The sequence below is a fragment of the Oreochromis niloticus genome, linkage group LG5 (assembly GCF_001858045.2).
Source record: "Oreochromis niloticus isolate F11D_XX linkage group LG5, O_niloticus_UMD_NMBU, whole genome shotgun sequence".
Lineage (NCBI taxonomy): Eukaryota > Metazoa > Chordata > Actinopteri > Cichliformes > Cichlidae > Oreochromis > Oreochromis niloticus.
Window position 1 is genome coordinate 20,182,156 of NC_031970.2, and position 12,178 is coordinate 20,194,333.

Genomic DNA, 12,178 nt, shown 5'->3' on the forward strand with positions numbered 1-12,178 from the left:
TAACATGTTCATTTTGTTTCTACTGTGCTGCTTTTTTCCAGGGTTTGCAGAGTGGAAATAAGTTGGATTGGTAGCTTTGTACTGGAAAAACCTATGAAACTGCTTTAATACATTTCACTTTTTCGAGGACAGGGAGGAATGCTGAATGCATCAGTGAGTATCTCTACTTTTAGGACAAGTTTGAAAGGGATTTAAAGGGTTTAACGCTCCATCTATGTATTTATTGAATGTCTGCTTGAAAAAAGCTGAATTAGAAATTGCTTACACATACACTGGCCTCATTGTCTGAATTTTGTTATGTTTAATGTGAGTGTCAACATTTTAACAGTGTATATTTGAAAGGGAAGTGTAACAAGTCGACTTTGATTTTTAAAAAAAATTTTTTTATTTTGGTCAAAGCACCACTAAGCAGTCGAACACCATGTCATAATAGTAACTTATTTAAAGATTTGATAATTTTGTATGTAGTAAATGCAGCAGATGTTATGCGATTGATCGTTGGTGGTATTTTTTATGCATTTAGGTTTGTTTTCTGGGTTTTTTTGGGTACACCAACACTCCAAGCTGTGAAAACATAAAATGCTGTTGCACTTTGATTAATGGATTAAGTGTTCTATCAGGGTATATTTACATAGATTAGCATAGTCCATGTCTGCATAATGAGAAGACTCAAGTGAAGTGATGACTCATTAAATGTCTTGATTGTATATTTGAACTGATTCGCGGTACCTCTCCTTTACCCCGAATTGCTAAACAGAAGTGGAATCAAAGGATGCCTTGTCAGCACTCAATTCCCCAGACATGGGCGCACGACTGAAGTGGATTAAATAAGGGCGATCGCTTCGTCAGCACGGTGTTACGAGACCTGAGCAGAGGGCTGAAAGTAAGTGGAGGCTTATACAGAACTACGGTCCCAGAATGATGATTGCGAAGACATCTGAGGCCTCATTAGACCAACGGCAAGTCACTTTCACATGCTGCGCATGTGTGTTCTTGTGTGTGAATGCATGCATGTGTTGCTGGTTTAATTAACTTTTCTTTGCATGTGCATTTTTTTTTACAGTTTTGTTACTGTCCACTTGAAGTTTGTGCAGCAGAGATGAGAGGCAGAAACCAAGAACATGTGAGGTCTGCACTAGAATAGTTTACCTCCTAACTAAACACACCTCCAATAATCTGGGCCAAGCACACTGGGCTATAATTAGCCAGCGAAAGCTAACTGTGGCGTGGCTTTAGTGGCACACACGCAAGACACACAGAGACAAGAGCACATGTAGGGACACAGATTCATGACTCATTGTAATTCATTACATGGTAGAATGAACAAATTCTGCTCAATGGAGCAGAATTGCAAAAGTGCAAATAAAGCAGATTTCAAAGCTCGCTTTTTTTTCTCTTTTGCCTGTGTTAAAACTCACGCAGGGACAAAGTTGAAGCTTATTTGAGTGAAGATCTATCATTTAGCTTTTATTCTGTCTGCGGTCGAGTTTGGATTGATGTCAGCAACCGTGTCGGTCATCTCTGTTGGTTGCCACTCTGCGGAGTCAGAGGGGAAATGTAGAGATAAACCAGACCCAGTGGCTCAGTGAATTACTGCCAGGACCAGCAGGGCTGTGATAGGCTGGAGTGTCATGTGAAGGAGGATGTGGTGGGCAGGCTGCGTCGTGACATGAACAGAAGAACGAAAGCTTTAATCTCTGTGACTATGTGATTGCTTTTTTACAAAAATGTTCTTTTTTTAATGTAATTTTTGGTATTTTCTTTTAACTGTATTGTTTTAAATTAACTTGCATCTGTTGTGCATTAGGGTTTCATTTATTTCTGCCAACATTAACATTTCCATTGTCTCTATTTCAGGTGGATAATGGTCAATAATAATGAGGATGAGGCGAACTGGAAAGAGCAAGTCATATCTCCCATCCTTTTTCAAAAAAAAGAAAACAAAGTCCTCCTGGGATCTGTGTGACAGTAAAAGCCCCACGAACTGAAGCAGGTGGATATCATAGGGGAAAGTCAGCATGCTCATCCTTGCGTGTCCCTCCTTTGAAGCAGCTCAATAAAGAAAGCCTCACAGCGCCCTCTACAGGGATTTTAATGTGACACCACTCATGTCTTTCAAGGATACTTGATTCTACTTTGATGCCTTCAGAGTATTTTCATGCAAAACACGGTGGAAAATCAAGAAAAAGAAGTCAGATTTCATAGGTTTTACCTTGTACCAAAGAGACCAATCTCAGCCCTAAAAGGCACCACATACCTGGAGCAGAACTGGCATATCACGACAATGACGACCAACCTGATGACGCCGCTAAAACTCTTCAAGGCTTGGTTTCTCTGATCTCTACAGTACATTCCAGTATAGGGAAAATGACCCTGTCTTTGAATGTGTTTTTATTTGTCTTTTATTTTGTTGTTGTTTCAGTGTCTACAGAATGCATTGTGTAAATGTGGACATGAGAATGCACGCACAAATGAAAAACTGCAAAAAAAAAAACAAAAAAAAAAAGCCCATATCAATACTTTTTCACCACCTCGAAGATGCCGCTAGTCATTAGCTGTAGGTTTTTAGGGAAGGGAAATTACTACCGGTGTGCCCACATGTGTGAGATTCACACGGATGAGAGGACCAAATGAAAGAATGGCCACGGCTCTTTATTAGCCATCACAAAGCCATCGTTATAGTCAGCCCCAGAGCATTCTGGGACTTTATCCTTTTCATTGATTTGGCTCATCTTTTAGTTTCTTTTCACTTTTTTTTGCCTGATATATTCACTGAATGGAAGAGCCTTATTCGGTACGTTTTTACTTGTATACCTCATATGTTTGAAAACGTTCATATTGTCATGCATTTGTTTTTACACTGTATACTACTGTATGTACATAAGACAAAACAAGAGATATAATTATGTAAATTTGTCGTTTTGTGTATTTAATGAATCACTTTTCTGTGACTTTTTTTTGTTATGTGGTTTACTTTGGTAAAACTTTTTATTTATATTATCTATTTTTCACTTTGTATTTATTTGAATCTCTGTTTTCTGGCATCAAACTAATTTGCTTATTAATTTTTAAAAGCAATAGCATGCAGAAAATGCTATATAGCACATAAATGTAGTTTATAGTAGTGAAGGGTATTATCAAACACTTCTGTCAATAACTAGCCGTAATACAATTTGTCAGAGGGTTTACAATCACAGTACCGTGTACAAACATGCATGGTATATGCAGACGCATAAGAGCATGCAGACAGGTACGAACACACTCTCACTTTCTCTTTCTGTCTTTCTCTCACGCTCTCTTTCTCTCTCTACCAATTTCCTGCAAACACACGCATACACACATACTGCACATGTTACACACTTTGCATCCCTGTTACACTTCAGAGCCAAGGCTAATTGAGTTCTCTCCAAATAGACCTGTTAACCTCCTGCTGATTGATGAGGTTACCAATTCACCAACGAGATGATCTCACTAACAAGCTGGGGCCACTGCCTCTCTTTGTGCAAAGACACACACGCGCACACATGCGGACACACACACACCTATACACACAGACAGATACAGGAGAGGACGAAAGCAATTATCAATTCAAATGTTCTATGCAATGACTCATTTTGAACCTGGAAGTGATTCAGCCTAAAACAGTTTATTATCATCACTGTACTCACAAGAAAACAAGAGAATTATGAACTATGACAGCAGAAAAAAAAGTACTGAAAACGTTTTTACTTAGCAACTTGTCTGTATGAATTTGAATATTGAATATTGAACTAGAGTTCTTCTTGTTTGTTTTTTTGTTTTTGTTTTTGTTTTTTGTGGCATGTTTTGACCCCTCACTCCCCGCATGGGGGACTTGTTGCCAAAGGGTAAACTGTGTTAGACTGTCGGTTTTATGAATGTCCACCATCATGTTGCTTTGAAGCATGGGTTTGCTTGGCTTTGTCTGGCTGTTTGTAAGCCCTCATTCAGTTTTTGTGCGTTTTGGCTGACCTGGGCTCCTCAGTGTTTGGCTTGCAGTGACTGTCTGTGCTGCTATAAAACCTGTGATACAGATGGTCAGCACTCCTCATTAATATGTGTCAATGTACATATTGGGTGTCAGTATAACCTGTAAGGATGAATGGAATGCTTCTATCAGATATTTCATTGTTGATTAACCCACTCAGCAGCCAAGCCATTGGAAAGGTGCATGATTAGAAACTATATTCTTGGAAGTTGTACCTGAATTTAAAAAAAGGAAAAAAAAAAGAAAAAAAAAGGTAAGGCATGATTTCACCAAGGTTTGCCTAACAAACCTTGACGTTCACAGGCCAACGTAGAGAATAACAATGAGTAAAATGTTCAGCCAGTCATTCACAAATCAGGGCATGTCATTTTGAAAGCACAAGCCTGACTGGCAGCACTCGATGCTTGATGAAACACAGGAATATCGAGGTTGTGTGACAGTGCCTCTATCTGAACAACGTTAAGACTTGCATAAAAACACGGTGAGGAGCGACGGTGAGGCGCATGATACTAAACAGAACATTATTATCAGAAGGGCAGACGGGCACGTTCTCACATTCTTACTGTAAATATAAAGTCATTCTTCTGTACAGCTTTTGAGTTTCGAGTACGGCTGTCATGTGCATCCCCATGCCGTATTTGCTGCCAACTTTTGTGTATAAAAAGAATATTTATTATCACAATAATGAGGATGATGACGATGAAACTAATGATGACGATGATCATTATTACTGCATAAGCATAGTGTATGTGGCTGACTTGTATTGACTGTTTACAACAGTGGAACAAAACTTGTATTCAGAAACATATCCAGTCTCTGTGGAGTTTCTATACATATTGTATTTGTTAAACGAGGAAAAAAAACCCTCCATGGCAATTGCAGAGCAGAATGCCTTTGTCAGACTATCAGGAGGTCTTTAGTTTGGTGGGTGTGATCCGCGAGGCGACGAAGGGAAGCAACGGGGAAAAAAACTAAAAATTTGGAAAAATGTCATTCACTGTTGTAAGTGCAATGGGCAAAATGTCAGTCGTGTATCCATTGTGAAACCTTGTGTTTTATTCAGTGTATTCCTGTAAACAGAGTAAAATTTTGGTGCATCATGTCAAGTAATGTGATTAATGAAAATATTGACCCTGCAATTTCCAAACGGAGAAAAGAATAAAAAGGAGTATATTGTGATTTGTGTCTGGGGTCTCTGTGTGAGTATGTGCGTGTGAGACACCGATATAGACTCATAGTTGTAGGCAAGTTGTGCGGTAGGTTTGCTGCCAGCCAGGAGAGGAAAAGATCAAGAATAAGACCCTCGAAGGCAATGATACTGTTCAGATAAGACTAGGCTTTACATGCTGAGGCAGGGATGACTTATCCCAGTGTGGGTGGTAGAGAGGAAGGATCAGCGTGAAGTGGAGCGTTTGCCAATGCATAGGGAGAGATGGAGGTGTGAGTGTGTGAGTATTCGTGACTGAGTCTGCACATGTGTGCATGTCAGAACAAACCGACTACAGTTTCTATCGCCGCTAACGTGTGCCCTTGTCACGTGTCGTCTGCGCGGTTTGAAGCCTACAGCATGATGAAGATCCTGATTTTAACTCATGATATTCTCATTCGGATTGAAGAATGTACCTATTAATAACAAATATTCTGCTGGATAATACTGCAGGGTTTAAAATTTGTTAAGAAAACTATGAAAAGGATGGTTTGTGTTTCATGCACATTGTGCCAGTTGTGTGATATTTACCTGAAACCTGAGAAACCAGGTTGATCTGTGTGTCCTGGCTTTTTTTTATCCACGCAGGTTTGTTTAGATTAGAAATTCTCCGGTGCTTATTTTTGTACCAGTAAAAAGAAATCACATATTTCAATCCTGCTTATATGTAAAATGTGCCCTCACGTGCGACAGCGTTTGACTTAATGATCCTCCAAAGAGGTTTTGAAGTTGCAGTGCATTCAAGTTGTTGCTGAATTGTGCTTGAATTGATGGCAGTGCAGCACAATAGTGTACTACTCTACAATGTGCAATATTGCCCATCACCTTAATATAAAACACCACCCACTGAACAGCTCTCCATACAACACAGTAAGAAATCAACACCCACATTTCCTAATCTTGACTGCCCTCAACTGGTGTGATAGAGAATTGGAGACAATGTCATTTTAATTTTTAATGTAAGATACACACAGTAAAAATAAATAAAATGTACACTTATGTATATGCTCTTTATGATGTTGTTAAAATATTCATTTTAAGTACAGGGCTGTAGAAGGAGCAAGGAGGAACAGGAGAATGAACTCCAATGGACTGTTTGTGTGTACGTTTCTGACCAAACTGTAAGAAAGTTCCACATGAGCTCTGAAAAAACATTGTGATACCCTTTAGTGAGACCTGTGCTCACAGCCCAGCATCATGCAGCTCGACTGGCGTACGCCAGAGTACACCAGAACTGACAGGTCTGCCATTGGCGCCTTGTTCAGATGAGAGCAGGTTCACACTGAGCATGTGTGACAGCCGTTACAGAGTGTGGACATGACGTGGCAAATGTTATGCTGCCTGCAACATCATGTGTGAAGAGAACGGGGCACCAGTGGTGCACCTGCCAGCTCTAATGCTCTTGGATGAATACCAATTGAGTTTTACCTTGCCCGGCTGTGAGCGCAGGTCCCACTAAAGGACAGCGAGCCCTCATGGCACCTTCTGTTTCTGACAGTTTGGCCAGAAGGAGAAAATTGATTCACATCGGCTTCTGCTGATGAACAGACTGATATCCCTGAAGTTTAACCGACTTTGTTGATAATCAAGTGTTCACTTTATTTTTTTGAGCAGCATACTTTATAACTTAGAGTTTGGAGAGGCAGATAGAAATAATGTATTCATGCATTCGGAGTGTTTAAATCATCACTCTTCAGGGGTTTTTTCTGAATAGAAAAGCAAGAGAATAGCTTAAAAAATAATAATATAACCAACTGGAACCCTCTAAATGCAAAACAGGATGAAACCTTAAACTCATCCTTCAGTGCCACGCCCTTGATGCTAATCCTGACTCAGAGGTAGTCAATTATAACTGTGCTGGACTGCACAGTCAAAGACTACACTGGGATGTGAAAGGATTAAACTGAATTTGCACCCAACTTTACAGCTAAAAAGGTCAATGATTTGTTTAATGAGGTCGGTTTCTGTGCTGACCTGCAAATAAAACAATAAAAGATCTTTTGATTAATGGCAGCTAATCCCACCCCAGACATGTTTGCTGGGATATAAAAGATATTTTCTTCTTTTATAAGTGTGAAGTCCAACTAGAAACAAAACAAAAGTCCCAGCAGTGAGGGATCCATTGGTCCTGTTAATCAGCATTACTGAGGACCTCTATTATCAAAGTCTTTGGTACTTCGAAGGAAGCAAAGAGTGGACTTCACAGAAGATATACTCTTTAATACAGATGATGGAGCCATAGGGCCTCAAAGGTTAAAACGAGACTAAAAAAATCACTGTTAGCTGATATCACCCATCAGTGAGAGCGCCGCAAAGCTTTAACTCCTAAATCTTTTTCCTAACGAAGATTTATTGCCAAGTCCAGCAGCCAGCTCTACATCACTGGTGTCAAGCCTTTTTTAACTTTAGGGAGTTCTAATGGGACACATTTAACATCATAGCATCATAAATGACACTGCCGGGCTCTATAGGAGCTTATGGACATATTTCTTCCCTCGCAGAGCTGGTCTTTGAGGCTTTTTGAGCCAGCTCTATCCAGTCTCTCAGTGCAGAACAGATGAACGATTGTATACATCAGGCTGATTTATTGCCTGTTATTGCTGAACCCAGTTATACTGTAGGTCACTTAACCTGGATGTCCTCATATTAAGGGCATACGTGATAAATGATTAAACTATAATTGGTACGCTCACATTCATTCATTTCCTGAAAACCATGACGAGAGTCTTTGCCTCCAAGGATTAAGCAGTTATTAACATCAGCCATGACCTGAGAGAAGCAGTTTATGACTCATCCTCAAGTGATGGAGGTAGAACCAGAAGTGAGGGCCACTCATTCTATAATTTAGTCACCGTTAGCATCACTCAACAGGCTCAAAGATTACTGGAATCAAGGCTTTAATTTTAAACTGATTCACCGTGCTACTCATTTCTGAGAAATCTCCTCTGAGTGCAGCACTAAATCTTTTAAACACATAACAAACCAGACGAGTGTACAATGCATACAGGAAAACTAAAAGCAACTGTTAGAGTCTGAGGAGACGCTTAACAGGACTTTGATGAGTTTAACTACATCACCAGAAACCATCAAAAAACAGATCCGTAACCAGCCCTAAATATGCCAACATTAATCAGGCTATTGAAATTAGATAAACAGAGCTCATAGAGAACTCACAGCCCAGGGTTTCCTCCCTCACCTGTCACGGTCTCAATCTACCTGCTCGCAGTCCTATGGATGGCATCATCATTACATAACCTTTAAATAATGAAACAACTCTTCTCTGTGCGCCTTTATGGAAGTTTTGCCACAGAAAAATAAAAAAAAGATGACTGATGACTTTGCTTTGCCATTGATTGGTTAAATTTTATTGATTTTAATTTAAGAATTGAAATTGATGACTTAAAAGTAAACTCAAATGATTATTGTTACGGTGCTGGATGCCTTGATGTAAGACAATATGACTGTATCAAGAAAAACTAAATATGAGAAAAACATATTGCTTGAATAGTCTATGTAAAAAAAAGAATTCCAAGGATTCGATTTTGAAATTTTTTAAGAAATCGTTAAGACTCAGCTTTATTATGGTGACATTTTGTACAATTATTTATATTCCTATCAGTGCAAATACTGATTTTAAAAACTTTTCAAAAAGGACATTTCTGATATTTTTTATGTCATAGTGCTACTCTGAATGACAGCCATGTTTCACCGACCCATCAGCGTTCAGCGAAACTCCAGGTTTCTCCAGCAATGTAAAGATGAAGAAGAGGGAAAAAATTCCCACCAATATTCCCTGAAATCCATCATATCTGAATGCATTGTTTTGTCTGAGCATCAGCACAAAGTTTCATTAAAGGGTTGTTTTTAGTTTTCATTTAGGATTGTTTATTTTAAAAAACATAAGCAGTTAAGATAATTCACAATATCAACAGCAATGTTTTGAACAACTAATCAGTTAATTGTTCATTTCAGCTGAACACAGGCCACTTTCTGGGTGTGCTTCTGGGTAATAATGAAACTGCTCAAGCAAACTTTATAACGTTCCTGAGCACTTGGCTCTCGGGGTCTGGGGTTTTTGTATCGTGAGATAAACCAGTTTTAATAAAACCAAGATTTAAGAGTTGATTCAGTTGTCTCACTGTTTCCATTGTTTGGATACAGAGTTATCAGAAAACGCCACATAAAAACCCCACTGCCTCTAAAATCGTAATATTAGATAAAATGAAAAAAAAACAACAACAACAAAAAAACCACAAAGCTGACACATCAATATACCATATGCATTAATGAATGTTGTTTTGTTTCCTCACAGTTTTATTACTGCTTCCTATTTTTATTTTTTATCTCTCTTTTCATTTAAGAAACTTCCCTTCTTGCCCATGAGGGTTTCCTGTCTGTGTGGCTACCTGCTCTTCCCTTATTTGTTTCACCTTCATTTCATTACCCTTACAGCATGTGTGTTTCCTGTGTGTGTGTCATACAAGCAGTTTTCATTTTCAGTGGTTCGCTATTGGCATTTTGTTCTCTTTTATTACTTTTGACTTTTGCTTTTGGACCTCCCCTTTCTCATGTTTTTAAAATAAGATTTGTCTCTGTTACAGATTTAACCCCCTCTTAAGAAAAGAGATTGCAAAATGAAAGAGAAGCAAGGCCTCTGATTGTCATGGGTCTGTGGATGTTACAGACTGGGTCAGTGAATGCAGACTCTCGGGCAGGCAGAGGTTATCTTAAAGCAAATCATTTATTACAGTGTTAACAAGAAAAAATAAGGTAAAACATAATTCTAAAAAGGGAAACAGTGGAAATGATGAGCTACAAGAAAACACACACAGGGAATGAGAACTGCCAGGAGAACAGACACTCTAACAAAGACTGAGGGGACACACAGCACTGCGTACACACAGACAGACAGAAAGGCAATCAGTGAAGTGGAAACAGACGGAGAGAACGAGGCAACTAAATCACAGAAGATGGGACAATGGAAGAAAAACTAAAAGCAAAGCACAATGAACAAGAGACTATCAAAATAAAGCAGGAAGTGAGATAACTTGGAAAACAGACAAATGAATAAACTTAATACAGGAGACTTGACACAAGAGGATGGCACACTGAAGGAGGAATTAAACTCTAAAGGATCGAGAACAGCACTAAATACACTAAAGTGGGGAAATACATGAAACAGTCTAAATTCTAAGTAAACCAAGAATCACATCAGATATTTAAAAAAACAAAACTTGAAAGTCTAAAACACTTAAACACTGAGTAAACCGACCGTGACACTGATGTCACGCATGAGGCAAGTAAACCTTATGGCTAGCACTCACAACACAAAAGGGGTCCTGCTGGTTATGAGATATGATAATGTAAACATCAGAGAAAGATAGAAGAAAAGATTATTCAGTCAACATGCCCAAAGGGTGTTTGACTGCTTCCTCTTTTCCCCTCATTATTGTTACTGGATACTAGCGTGTGCGCATGAAATAAAGAGCTTCCGAAGCAGACAGACCATGTGAGCTGCCGTGTTTGTGTGTTCAGGACACAGAAATGCTGATGCTTCTCCTTTGGGCCCTGTCAAGCACACTTAGCGTCAGTGTTTACAATATAAAATAGGAGAAAGTCCCTGTATTTCCAGGAGGCCTGAAGGCTGGTGAGAACAGGAGGAAGACAGGAGCCAGGGGGAAATTGTTCGGATTTGGAAAAGCCCTCAGGGCTGTGTGTTCAAACACATGTGAAGGACGCACTCACCTCATGGTAAAATCACAGTGTATGATGTCATGGGTTTAGATTGATTTCCGCTGCAGCGTAGGTTCCTCTGTCAGAGCAGCTCAACGGATTCGTGGTTACCCTCAGGCAAATTTGATTTATAATGCTGGCAGGTTGAATACTGTTTTATAAAAGAGCCCACAATGTGTCAGTGCTTTTCTGGCTCTATGATTCTTCCAGTGGTTTGATTTAAAAACAAAGATTATCTGTCCTAGTTCACGACTGCTTTCATATTTTAAAGAGACAGTTTTTTGGGGGGTGGGGGCATGCCTATTGTGTTTGTGGAGAGTTAGAGAAGATTAATATCACTTTCTTATCTGTATGGTAAAAAGTTACTGCATGAAGTTTTGTTGTTGCTGTAAGATTATCAGTGCACCAGATGAAACAGTTTCTGCGTCTGACTGAATACAGAAGCAGAAATTGCCTAAAGCTTAAAACTTTCACTACATTAAACAAGACCAATTTCAAGTTAATTAATGAGGCCTTGAGTTGCTGATCAATGCAGTGGATTTTTATGTCTTATGATACAGCAACTGCAGCAGTTTCCTGTTGTTTCTGAGCTTCATGCAAGGCTAAGCTAATTGCTAAGCTTTACCATGTTTTCAAGGGTGGTCTGCATGTCTTTTGGTTTGTTTCCTTTCATCGGACTGATTTTTTATTATAGATTTTCTGATTAAGCCCCGTAGTTTATGTAAACCAAACCTAGACTGGCTTTAATCACTCTAACAGACATTAATATGTAATAAAATGCACTTGGTCCACTTTCATGCAAGCAGATTGTTTCTTTTGCTTGATGAGAAAGAATGAACTAGATCAGATGTGCAAGAGTGGTCCTGATTCTGTGACCGATCATTCTACAGATAGGTCACAGAAACATACGGGCTTTGCTGTAAAGAGCTGAGGCTGTCACACAGACTAAGCCCTAATAATAGAAACAGGTGATTAAAACACAAATTTGAGTCCTATTATACATAAGTAACCCTAAAATACTTCAGTAAATGTACTGAGTTACTTTCTACTACTTGTTGAATAAAAAAAGTATTCAGGTATATTTTGATGATGATCCAAGCTGATTTGTACTTAAACAAAGGTGAGTGCAATATAATCAGTGCAATACAATCATATAATAATTTGATTGTAATTTGTACTTTTATCTAATATTAAATACACAATTTTACTACTTAAAGCAGCAGACTAAGTGC

The 12,178-nt window shown here is 38.9% G+C and overlaps 1 protein-coding gene across 4 annotated transcripts in view; it reads left to right on the forward strand.

The window, feature by feature from the left end:
- bsnb (bassoon (presynaptic cytomatrix protein) b) overlaps positions 1-5,185 on the forward strand; it is a 78,165-nt gene extending 72,980 nt beyond the window's left edge. For 2 of the 4 annotated variants that reach the window (XM_025907269.1, XM_025907271.1), the window contains exons 11-12: positions 42-153; positions 758-958. The gene's annotated coding sequence lies outside the window, so the exon portion shown is untranslated. Of the gene's footprint in view, positions 1-41; positions 154-757; positions 959-1,063; positions 1,129-1,857 lie in introns of those variants that run through there. The other 2 variants (XM_019358825.2, XM_025907268.1) reach the window with 2 other exon arrangements.
- The last annotated feature ends 6,993 nt before the right edge of the window (positions 5,186-12,178 follow it).